Source organism: Salvia splendens, chromosome 10, assembly GCF_004379255.2.
Source record: "Salvia splendens isolate huo1 chromosome 10, SspV2, whole genome shotgun sequence".
NCBI lineage: Eukaryota > Viridiplantae > Streptophyta > Magnoliopsida > Lamiales > Lamiaceae > Salvia > Salvia splendens.
Genome location: NC_056041.1, coordinates 23,008,511 through 23,021,651, shown reverse-complemented (window position 1 = coordinate 23,021,651; position 13,141 = coordinate 23,008,511).

Genomic DNA, 13,141 nt, shown 5'->3' with positions numbered 1-13,141 from the left:
TAGGTAGAGACTCAACCCAAGCGTGGTAGCTAACCAAACCATCCAAAATATCACCGCAATCTTTCCAACCGTCACCATCTCTGTGGGATTCGACCCCTACCTTCACTATACTACCCAGTAGAAGAGGGTTGAGGATTTATTGATACCAGGTTCTAGGCTTAGCCGAGGTTTCCTTACTGATCAGTAGGACGCATCTTGCTTGAACGACACCTACACAAACCTGCTCTTTCACCCTCTCAAATGGATTTCACCAATCTCATTGCGGAAGCGGAGCGCGAAGAACAAGAATACTATGAACAATATCGTGCCGCCTATGAAGCCTATGTCACCACGAATACCCTCGCCCCTCCTCCTCGACCATCTAGATCAACTCGCCGCTACATCCATCGTGACCGGGAGGGAGCCAACGAAAGGCTCGTTGCCGACTATGTTTCCGACCAGCCGCGGTTTCTGGAAGATTACTTTCGGAGCCGTTTTTGCATGTCAAAACGCTTGTTTATACGTATTGTCAACACATTATCCGCTCGTGTTGAATACTTTCAAACAAGTACAGACGCAACTGGTCGGCAAAGTCTCTCGGCGTTGCAGAAGTGTACGTGTGCCATTCGACAACTTGCTACTAGGCAAACGGCTGACATCTTCAACGAGTATTTGCATGTCGGCGAGTCAACTGGAATCCTTTGCCTTAAAAAGTTTTGCGACGACGTTCATTCAGCTTTCGATGAGGAATTCCTTCGGGCACCCACCACCAATGATTGCCAACTGTTGCTTCGTCTTCACGAAACAGTCCATGGTTTTCCCAGTATGCTTGGCAGCATTGACTGCATGCATTGGATGTGGAAGAATTGCCCGACTGCTTGGAGGGGGCAACACTTAAGCGGCCACAAAGGCGGCGGCCCAACACTTATCCTTGAAGCGGTCGCCGACTACCGCCTATGGATTTGACATGCATATTTTGGTATTGCCGGATCCAACAACGACTTGAACGTGCTCTATTCTTCACCACTCTTCAATGATGTTTTGAATGGTGTAGCACCGGCGATCGACTTCACCGTTAACGGAAATGCATACCACATGGGTTACTATCTCGCCGATAGTATCTACCCAAGGTGGTTGACTTTCGTGAAGACGCTCAGCAACCCGCAAGACCCGAGATGGGTTCTTTTTGCGCAGCGTCAAGAGTCCGCTCGGAAAGACGTCGAAAGAGCTTTTGGGGTCCTTCAAGCCCGATTCAACATTGTGAAGGCCCCGTCTCGGCTGTGGTACGTGAAAATTATCGCCGACATCATATACACGTGTATTATCTTGCACAACATGATTATAGCTGACGAAGGACCTATGGTGGCTAGCTTTTACAACGAGGATGAAGCCGGAAGCTCAACCGCGAGGTCTCCCCCACACTGAGGTGTGCATACGATGGTGGGTTTTTTAATTTAATGAATATAATTATGTAATTTTTAATTTTTAGGATTTTAATTATGTACTTTTTAATTTTTAGGATTTTAATTATGTAATTTTTAATTTTTTGTAATTTGTAATAGTATTCCGGATATTTTTAATGCATTTTAATTTTGTGGAAATGTTTTTCTTTAAATTGAATAATAGAATGGTGGGACCCTTGAGTTTGTCCTTGCGGAAGAGCACGGATGTGAGTGTTGTGCTCTTGCCTAAGAGTAGGGAGTAAAAGTGGGTCCGGGCCCACATCCGTGCTCGTTGGCAAGAGCACGGATGGGGATGCTCTGAGGGGCATATCTTTGGGGGAAGTGCTTAGTTTTGTCGAGACCTTCGAGAGGCAAGGCACAGATGGCTTCTAGCCAATTTGTCGGGGAATGGTAACAAGCAAGTGGAGCACTCCTACTAAAAACATGGAGAACTTCCCTAACTCTCAAAGGAAGTCACCAAGCAACCATATTCCTAGCCCTCAAGTCTCCAAAGCTCCCACTCCCTCGAGCGATAAAAAAAGGTACAATGTTTTAAGTGTAAGGGTTATGGTTAGAGATGTCAAATGGGTCGGGCCGACCCAGCCCAGCTCGGGCCCGGCCCGGTATGGGTCGGCCCAGGCCCGACCCACCAATGAAATGGAGTGGGCTTGGGCTGGGCTCAATAGATTAATCGGGCTCCAATTGGGCCTTTTTACAAACCCAGGACCTGCCTGGCCCAGGCCCACTCGAAGCCCGGCCCAGGCTTGACAGAATCTAACTTATGCACTTGTATTTGTATATTTATTTTCTATAATTACAGAGATTAGTTATTTACTTTTTTTTCAAAAATAGTGAATCATAGAATTGATTGTTATAATAATTTTGATTTGCATAATTATTACATATAATTAAATTTAACTTATTTTGATATAAAGTAAGTTTTTTGTGTCTAAAATATTTTTGACAATTTCCAATTTTGATTCATTTATGAATATTTTATTTTATCTCACAATTTTTACGTGCACCATATATATGTGGACTAGTATGTATACTTCATTTCTTTCCAAATAGGTAAAACTTGTTTCTTAATATGTCTTATTTCATAGGAGTGTATATGTGATTTTAATTCAATATAAATTAAATGTTATGACTAGTATATGGGTTAAAAAGAATGTCAAGATTTATATTAAAAATAACTGTCTGTTTCAATATTTTGACAGAATTAGTGACGATAAATTAATGTATTGAGATTAGTTGTCAATGATTTATCTCTTTAAAATATAGTTCCATAAATATAGTGATTGATTAGTTATTTATATGTATATAATATAATTACATAGATTAGTTATTTACTCTCTTTTTTTCAAAAATAGTGAATCTTAGAATTGATTATGTTATAATAATTTTAATTTACATAATAGAGATTAGTTGTCAATGATTTATCTCTATCAAATATAGTTCCATAAATATAGTGATTGATTAGTTATTTATACATACTATACAATATAGTTCCATAAATATAGTGATTGATTAGTTATTTATACATACTATACTATATAAATCTTAGAATATTCAATCGATTCTATCTTTTTATTCGTTATGAACAATGTCTAATAAAGTTGTAAATAAGGGTGAACTAATTTCACTACAATTGCCAATACATATATTTAAATATGTCTCGACCAATATCAATTTAACAACTTAAAAATATATAAAAACAAATCCATTCAAGTAAGCTATAAATATTGAGTAATCAAATTCCAACACCCATTTTTTTAGTTTAATTAGCACAATTAAAAATTTTCAACTTGGCCCAGCCCCGCCCGGCCCTACCATTGGGCTCGGGCTTAGGTTGGGCTCAATCTATAAACCAAAACCCATGCCCGGCCCGCCACAGATATGGTCCTGGGCCGGCCTGGGTTCAAATCTCGTCGGGCATCACCGGGCCCCGGCCGGGCTGGGCCGGCCCGGCCCACTTGACATCTCTAGTTATGTTCATTATGCGCGTGAGTGCCCAAACCAACGTGTGATGGTTATGGGGCAAGATGGTAGCGTGTATAGTGAGGATGAGGAACAATGTATTGAGGAGGGTGTGGAGGCAAGTATGGATCCCCGCATGTCTTATTCTAGTGGGGAGGAGGAGAATGAAGAGATGAAGACGTTAGTGGTGCTTAGGATGCTCCATGTGCAACAAGAACTTGAGGAGCATAAGGAGCAAATGTGCAATATTTTCCACATGAATTGCAAGGTGAAGGATAAAACTTGTTTGGTGATCATTGGCGGTGGAGTTGTGCCAATGTTATGAGTGCGCAATTGGTGGTCAAGTTGGGGTTGGAGGCCATCAAACATCTTAGGCCATATAAACTTCAATGGTTGGGGGAAACCGGGGAGTTGAAGGTGACTACTCAAAGCCTTGTGCCTTTGAAGAATGGAGTGTTTGGAGATGAGGTGTTGTGTGATGTGATACCCATGACGACTTGCCAAGTCTTGTTGGGTAGGCCGTGGGAATTTGATAGGAAGGTCTACAAAAATGTTAGGAACGTCGACTGCAACATTAGTTTGATATTGTCCGCTTTGGGTCAAGCCCGCACGGATTTGTTTTTGGGTCACTCCCAAAAGGCCTCAAACTAATTGGGGTTGGACAGGAATTATATACACCTTCCAACTTCCCTCACTCATCCGATGTGGGACGAGTTTGTACCCCAACAAACCTCCCCCGACTCTAACCCGAGTCCTTCAGGGCCCGACCCTAACCGGAGTCCTTCAAACAAACCTCCCCTCAAACCGAGACCACATCGGGAACGCAGTCGACACGAACATGGGTCGTTCCAGCCCTGGCCACTGGGTCATCCTGGGCTCGACTCTAACCCGAGTTCTTCAGGGCCCGACCCTAACCGAGGCTCATCCAGGCACAACCCATAGCCACCTGGGCTCTGATACCACTTGTTAGGATCGTCGACTGCAACATTAGTTTGATATTGTCCGCTTTGGGTCAAGCCCGCACGGATTTGTTTTTGGGTCACTCCCAAAAGGCCTCAAACTAATTGGGGTTGGACAGGAATTATATACACCTTCCAACTTCCCTCACTCATCCGATGTGGGACGGGTTTGTACCCCAACAAAAAATGGGTACACTAATGAGTATTTCTACATGCTCAATGGTTTGAAGATTAGGATGAAGCCTCTCTTGCATAGGGATGTATTTGAGGCACACCAACACTTACAAAGGGAAAAGGAAAGGGATAGAGAGAAAAGGCTAGTGAGCGTGGGTCAGATTAAAAAGCCAAGTGAGAGTGGGGGTGGTGAGAGCAAGTCAAAAACACCCAAAAGAGAAAAATCTCAAGCGCGGGGGGGGGGGGGGGGGGAGATTGCTTGATAGCTAGGACTTCCGACCTTAGGTGGGCCCTAAATAGCAGCTCAACCATACTTCTTATGGTCCGGAATTACTTGTGTTTGAAGACTAACGCTAACCATTGTCCTATGGTGATTGAGCATGTTTTGCAGGAATTTCAAGATGTCTTATCGGATGAACTACCCAACAAGCTTCCACCCGTGAGAGGGATTGAGCATCAAATTGATTTTGCTCCCGGATCTTCTCTTCCCAACCAGATGGCTTACAAAGTAAATCCGATGGAAACACAAGAACTTCAAAGGCAAGTCGAGGGACTCCTTGCCAAAAGTTTGATCCAAGAATCTCTCTCACATTGTGCCGTTCCCGTGATTTTAGTCTCAAAGAAAGATGGTAGTTGGAGGATGTGTGTTGATTGTAGGGCCATGATAAGGCCTATTTCATGCATCGGTTTAAAGGGTAAAAAGTATGCTACTTGATCAGTTTCACGTAGAAAGCGAGTGTTAATTGTGCAGGAATGCCGCTTGACCAAGGGCAGCAAGGCCAAACTGATCAAGTTGGCGCAGAAGGCAGAAAAGGCCAAAAAGAGTATGGGTTGATCAAGTTGATGGTCAAGCAGTTAGCCGGGGGACCACTGCGAAATAGAAAGAGGGCACGTATATCCGATGCGCTGTAAAGCGATCCTCAATCGGTTATCAAGGACCACTACATTCTAGAAGGAGGAAACGTATCGACGGATGAGACGCGCAATCCCAACAAGGACGAATATTCGCTGCCAAAGTTGTTATCACAGCTGGAGGTTGTTGTGGGGAGCCTATAAATAGAGGGTGCAGCGTCATAGTGAAGAGTTTGGTTTTCTTTGCTGGTTGAAGTTTTTTTTCTTTTTCCGCATGTTCCTAGTTAGAAGACTTTCTCCAGCTCCAAAATAGCTTAGATTAGACAGTAGTAATGGTTAGCTAGAAGGAGAGCGACTGAAGGGAGCGCGATAGAGAAACCCAGATCTGTTTGGCGCCGTCTCAAGTTTCCGACCGAGGATCTCTTGGCTTTATTCATTTTCTTATACTCTAGATCTAGTTGCCTAGTTTAATTTCGTGTTTGTTGCGTAGATAAAGAATCGTCCTTGTTTTGTATTCCGCATCTTCACAGTTCGGTTTTAAGGTATGAGTTCAAAATCAAAGTTATTTTGTTTTGGAATTTTCGTCTATTGTTGTAGTCTCATCTTTATCTTTAAAAATCCCAGATCCAGTGTTGAACTTTCATTATGTTGAATGGCAAAGTGTTTCGTAGATTCGTAGCATGTTTAGGTAGTTAAATCTTTTGTTCCAGTTTGTCGTTTACTTGATCGATTCGCTAATTTCCAACATGATGAGTCACTTGATCCAGTAGTTAGTTTACATTCCGCCTATTTTAATCCAGTAGTTTAAAACTCCCAACTTAAAGCGTGGCCGCAGCCAAACCCTGTTCACTAAACACACACTCAACGCACCAGTTTCTCTATGGGATCGACCCCGTACTTGCTGCTTTACCGTTAAAAGTAGGTTGCATGTTTGGGAGTTATAAATATTTTTGTGAGAGAGAGAAGCGCCTTGATCAAGTCGCAACGACATTTGCAAACTGATCCACCCGGTCGGTTATTTTTCATATAACTTGATCCGCGCAATTCATCTCCCAATCACCAGGCCATAAACAAGATCACTATCAAGTATAGGCACTCCATACCTAGACTAGATGACATGCTTGAGGACTTATGTGGCTCTATTTGTTTTTCTAAGATTGATTTAGCTAGTGGATACCATCAAATTCGTATGAAAGAGGGAGACGAATGGAAAACTGATTTTAAAACCAAGTTTAGCTTGTATGAATGGCTTGTGATGCCTTTTGGGTTGACTTATGCCCCCTCTACTTTCATTCATTTGATGAACCATGTACTTCGTCCCTTTATTGGAAAATTTGTGGATGTGTATTTTGATGATATCTTGATTTATAGCAAAAATATTAAGGAGCATGCTCGTCATCTTAGTGATGTACTTGAAGTGTTGAGAATGCATTTTTTGTATGCCAAATTGCCTAAATACACTTTTTGTGTAGATGAAATTGTGTTCCTTGGATTTGTTGTGGGAAGGGAATGTGTGAAGGTGGATGAAGAGAAAGTGAAGGCAATTAGGGAGTGGCCTACACCCAAGAATGTGAGTGAGATTCGATCCTTCCATGGTCTAGCAAGTTTCCATAGGAGGTTTGTGAGGGATTTTTCTACTAAGGCCTACCCTTTAAACCACCTTGTGAAGAAGAATGTAGAGTTTAAGTGGGGGATGAGCAAGAGAGAGCTTTTAACACCTTGAAAAATGACCTTACCCATGCTCCTTTGTTAGCTCTTCCCAACTTTGACAAAACCTTTGAGTTAGAGTGTGATGCTAGTGGGGTAGGAATTGGTGGAGTTCTCATGCAAGAAGGGAAACCCATAGCTTATTTTTCCAAGAAGCTTGGCCAAGCCCAATTGAACTATCCTACCTATGATAAAGAGTTGTATGCTATTGTGAGGTGCCTTGAGAATTGGCAACACTATCTCATGCATAGGGAGTTTGTGATTCACGCCGACCATGAGTTCATTAAGTTCCTAGGCGAACAACATAAGCTTGATAAGAGGCATGCTAAGTGGAGTGCTTTTCTAGAGACTTTTCCTTATGTGATCAAGTACAAGAAGGGTAAGGAAAATGTGGTTGCCGATGCTCTTTCTAGGAAGCCTCATAACCTTTTGCTTGAAAATATTTTAAATGAGAACCATGTTATGTGCTTGAGGAAACAATTGTTTGCCATGTGTGCTTCCAAGTATGTGGGCTTTGAATTCATTAAAGATTTGTATGAACATGATCATGACTTTGCCACCATGTATGAAGCTTGTGAAAAGGGTTCCTTTGATAAGTACTATAGACTGGATGGATATTTGTATAGGGAAAACAAGTTTTGCATCCATATTTGCTCTCTTCGTGACTTATTGATTAGAGAATCTCATTTAGGTGGTTTGATGGGGCATTTTGGAGTGTTGAAAACTTTTGACATTTTGAGTAAGCACTTCTTTTGGCCTTGCATGAAGAAACATGCTGAGAGATTTTGTGGCCAATGCATATAGTGTAGGCAAGCTAAGTCTAAGTCTAGTAACATTGAGCTTTATACTCCTTTACCTCCACCCACCCACCCTTGGGTAGATATATCTCTATGGATTTTGTGCTTGGCCTACCATGTCTTCTAAGAAGAATGATAGCATTTTTGTGGTGGTAGATAGATTTTATAAGATGGCTCATTTTATTCTATGTAGGAAGACAAATGATGCTAAGTTTATTGCCAATTTGTTCTTCAAGGAGGTAGTTAAGCTATATGGGATTCAAAGATCATTGTGAGTGATCGGGATGTCCAAATTTTGAGCTACTTTTGGAAGACTCGTTGGGGTATATTGGGCACTAAGCTTCTCTTTTCTACTATCGCCCACCCCCAAACGGATGTTCAAACGGAAGTAGTTAACCGGTCATTAGGTGCTCTCCTTCGTGCTCTTGTTTTTTAGAATAAAGCTTCTTGGGAAGAGTGCTAACCCATTGCCGAGTTTGCTTATAATAGGACCATGCATTCTACTACTTCTTTATCTCCTTTTGAAGTTGTTTATGGTTTCAACCCTCTTACCCCGTTGGACTTGTCCATAGTAGATTTGCCTTTGCCTTATTTGATGGATGTAGGAGGCGAGGAGAAGGCCATGTTTGTGAAGGACTTGCACGAGCAAGTACAAGAGCAGATCCGACGGAGGGGTGAACAAGTGGCCCAGCAAGTGAAGAAGGGGAGCAAGAAGATGGTTTTCCAACCCTGGGATTGGATGTGGGTACACTTGAGGAAGATACGTTTTCCCGACAAGACCAAGGGGAAGCTTGCCCCAAGGGGAAATGGACCCTTCCTTGTGTTAGAACGCATCAACGACAATGCTTATGTGATCGACTTGCCCGGTGAGTATAATGTGAGTTGCACGTTCAACGTGGCTGGTTTCAGTCCTTTTGATTTTGTAGTAAGCCCGGTTTGAGGACAAATCCTTTCCTAGAAGGGGAGGATGATACGACCCCACGTGAAGGACCCATGACGAGGTCCATGGCAAGGCGGCTTCGAGAGGGCCTCTCCACTTTCATCCAAGAGGCCACGCGGGAAGAGTCCTTGAAGGCGGAAGAGTAGGGGATGAGGATCGTGTTGAAGAATGAAGGCCAACTTGGGGGGCAAGGAGCGTCGAGGCAGAAGAAAAACACAGTCGGTCATTTTGCACCTGAAAATCACCCGACCGGGCGAAATGGCGACAGAGTACAGTGAGAACGCCCGGCCGGGCGTTTTTCACCCTGAAAATCGCCCGATCGGGCGAAATGGCCACGGAGTCCAGAGAGAAGACCCGAGCGGGCGTTTCGCACCCCTCATTTCCTCGGACCGGGTGAATTACCCGAGACTTAGTTTTTGTGGGCCATTTTATAGAATCTTGGCCTTTACTATAAATAGTAACTTTGCCCTTTTTGCAATTGGACTTGAATTAACCTAGAAACTTGTGAGATTTGTTTCCTCTTTGAGGATTTCCTTCCAATTCCTAGATTCCTAGGTTGCTTGATCATCAATTGATTCAATCAAGTATGGTTAAGTATAAGTATGCATCAAAGGTTTGTGAATCCCTTTGAGTAGTGGAGTCATTAGTTGAATCTAGCATGTTGAAGATTGCTTAGAGTTGTTTTCTACATCAATGGATTTATCTAATATCAATTTCACACTTCTTCATTTCTTGTCTTCCATCAAATCATTTTGGATCTAGTTTTTGAAGGCTAGATCCACATTATCGTTTTTGTTATTACTTGGTGCTTTGTGTTTAGTTGCTAGGTCAGACATCATCAAGTGTATTAATCTTGGGTTTATGGATCTAAAACTCCATGGATCCTTATCAGGTTCTGTAGTAGTTGCTTAGAGTGTAGGCTAGCCAAATCTAAGTCTAGCAACTTTGGTTTATATACCACTTTGTCTACTCCTACACACACTTGAGTAGACCTTTGTATGGATTTTATTTTAGGACTGTCTTAGTAGTATTCAAAAATATTAATAAAAATAAAATTGATAAAATCAAAAATTACCTTTTTAATGTGTAAATGGTAGCAAGAATTGAGCATAGGAAGGCCTTAGGAGGATTTGAACTTGAATCTCCCCAAAGGAAGTCTTAAGTGTCAACCACTTATTTTGATGGATGACTATTTTCATCATGTGAAACTAATATATATAGAGAGTAAAAGTTGAAAATGTTGAGATTCCCATGGACCCACAGGCCCTAACGTAAGTCCGCCAGTGACCCCAAATATATGAGTTTGAAAGTGGTCTCTTTAGATCGATAGTATAGTTTGATCACTCCAAGAAGTTGGAAACCTCAATATATTGGCTACATGAGCAGCCAAGAGCCTCGATATGTTTGAACACCGCAGGATCTTTCTCAAAATATCTTGGTTAATTCTAAATAAGTGAAATAGCCAACAAAGAGAATTCTACTCAAAATGGCAATGCCAATTTCTTTTATCATCCAATATGTTCAACTAACATGGTCATAAGTCTATTTATAAGCTAGAATTAGCCTCATACTATATTAACACTTAAATATAGTTCCTATTAAACTCTTGGCTAGTACTCCAAAAATGACTTGTTTAATCGAAAAAGTAACTTAAAATGGGTCTTTATTTTGGAATACTCCATAAGAACGAAAAATGATGTATCCATTTGATGATATATAACTATATAAGTTTGGGTGTGTGATCAAATACTAGCTAATTTACAGTAATAATTAATAACTAATTTCAATTTTATATGTTAAAAATATCAATACAATGACACAAATTTATCAATCTTCTTGTGCTGATAAACTTATGTCTTTGTGTTGATATTTAAATTTACATGTTGTATTGATATAATTATCTCTTTGTGTTGATAATTTTAATACACATAATTGAAAGTTACTCCCCTTGTTCCCAAAGAATATGCACTTTGGGTTCGGTACGGGTTTTAATGCAAAATTGGTAAATAAGAGAGAGGTATAGAGAAAAAGTAAATAAAGTATTGTTAGTGGAGAATGAGTCCCACCTCATTAAAGATAAAAGAGTTTCCAAAATTAGAAAGTACATATTCTTGTGGGACGTACTAAAAATGAAAGAGTGCATATTTTTGTGGGACGAAAGAAGTATTAGTTATTCGAGTAAAGGTCATATTTGGTCCTAAACATATGACCGATATACGAATTTAGTCCAAAATATTCACTTTTTGAAAAGCGGGTCCATAACAAATGAAATTCGTGTCGATCCGGTCCATTTTTAACGGTTCCGTTAGTTTTTGACGGTCAACCGTCGATTAGCAAAATTTTGACTCGAGTAGGCTTAATCTCGGATTACTAGTCATCTACTTATTGCAAATGTTCAGGACGTATTTGATATTGATAATGAATATGTTGGACTAGTTTGACGGTATTTTGTTCTATTTTTCTGCTTCATCTTCGGCGACATTGTAGTCCATAATGCTATGTGGATGTTTCAAATCCAGTTTCCAAACCTTAATATGCATTTCAACATTGTCGGAATTCAGGAACATAGATTCTAGGGCTTACAAGATTCAAAATTCAAAAGTCTAAATTCAAAATCGAAATTCAATTGCTTCGTCGGAAACGACAACTGAGGTTGACGGTGACAACTTCATCTCGTCGATGGGCCTCCCGCTATCGCCGGAACTCCTGCAACAGTGTGACCTCTCCATATCTGACACGTCTGAGGGGTCTTGGACCAAATTGAAGAGAAAGAAAATTAGGTTCTTGGTGGTGTGGGGAAGAAGAAATGAAAGAGAGAGGGAGAGAGAGAGAATTAAAAAAAATTGATTCATTTTTTTCATGTTTTTATTTAAGGTTTTCTATTGCACAAATATTTCAGAAAATTGAAAAGATAATAAAAAAAAAATTAGCTTCAATAATAAAAAAATGGTTAATTCAGTCAACAAAACACTAATTAGCGGTTGACCGTCAGAAATTGACGGAACCGTAAAAAAAGGACTTGATTGACACGAATTTCATTTGTTATGAATCCGTTTTCAAAAAGTGAATGTTTTGGACTAAATTCGTATATCAGCCATATGTTTAGGACCAAAATTGACATTTACTCTAGTTATTACTGTAAATTAGTATTACCCTAACGCGACCCAGTTTGGGGCATATTAAAGGAATAAACTAGAGAATTATGTGTCTGTGTAGATAAGTTTAAGGCATATTAAAGGAATAAAATAGAGAATTTTGAAGCCGTTTGCGAAGGAATAAATTTGGGTGAAATAGAGAAACCTAGGATCTGGTGGATTAGATTTGAATAAAATGAGGAAACAAATAAAGGAATTAATAAGATGGTTTTGGTAAGGCGTGTGAGAATCTGGTCACGCGAACTGGTCTCCCAAATCATGAGTTTGTGCATTATTTTAGGATAATAAATTAAAGTGAGTGTAACTTTCCCAATCCTAAGCTCTTTGCCTCCAAATAACTAGGGATGCTACCCCATATCAATTTTATTATTTAATTAATTAGTGATCCTACTCCCATACGTCAATTTTGTTTTTGTTTGATCACACAAATTAGTTTGTCAAAGTTTAACAATTAGTACACGTTCATACACATTTTATTACGAATGTTCTAATAAATTACTGAGGCCAAACGCAATTAATTGTATATAATATTGTACTTGTAGGGGTGCGTTAGGTGATACCACTCTTAAATTGATAACCTATGCAATTAATCTGCGATACGAAGGCAAACAGCTCGACATATGGTTCTAAGTTATCTGCGATACGAAATCAGAGCATTTAAAGTGACAATCTAGGCAATCGATCTGCGACACATAGGCAAACAATTTGCGATACGTTGGCAAACAACACGAGCATATGGTTCCAAGCAATCTACGATATGAAATCAGATATAACAAACAATCTTCGATACATAGACAAACAAACTCATCATGTAACATGCTAATGTTGAATTCACTCTTAAATATAAGAATCCTCAATAATAAATTGTTATTTTAATTTGGATTGTCATTTTAATATAATCCAATTGTATTTATACAATTACATTTCATGAAAAATGAATGCATACAAGCTGTCCAACCTGGAATTTGCAAAATGAATATAAAAAAGTGGTTGATAAAATAAAAGTAGGTGAAAAAAAAATAAAGAGTGGGCAGCAACCCAAGATGATTGTCCCCCTAATTCAGCATACCCCTCCTTTGGCGCCGGTGTCTGCGCTTTGCCAAAACTCTCTCTCTCTCAAAAGCTTGGAAACTTCTTTCTGGACAATCCTTTGCTG